The sequence below is a fragment of the Lupinus angustifolius genome, chromosome LG11 (assembly GCF_001865875.1).
Source record: "Lupinus angustifolius cultivar Tanjil chromosome LG11, LupAngTanjil_v1.0, whole genome shotgun sequence".
Classification (NCBI taxonomy): domain Eukaryota; kingdom Viridiplantae; phylum Streptophyta; class Magnoliopsida; order Fabales; family Fabaceae; genus Lupinus; species Lupinus angustifolius.
Window position 1 is genome coordinate 33,321,797 of NC_032019.1, and position 245 is coordinate 33,322,041.

Below are 245 nucleotides of genomic sequence, written 5' to 3' on the forward strand. Positions count from 1 at the left end.
GGTCGGGTACTGCTGGAACTCGAGACAATAAAGGTAAATGCGAGAACGCAGGTCGGGTACTGCTGGAACTCGATATAATAAAAGTAAATGCGAGAACGCAGGTCGGGTACTGTCAGAACTCGGAAATTCACATCAGGCTCGGGGTCCTGGAAAGATTGATTGAAAGCACATCAGGCTCGGGGTCCTGGAAAGCATAATTTTAAAACGAGAACGCAGGTTAGGTACTGTCGGAACTCGGAAATTCA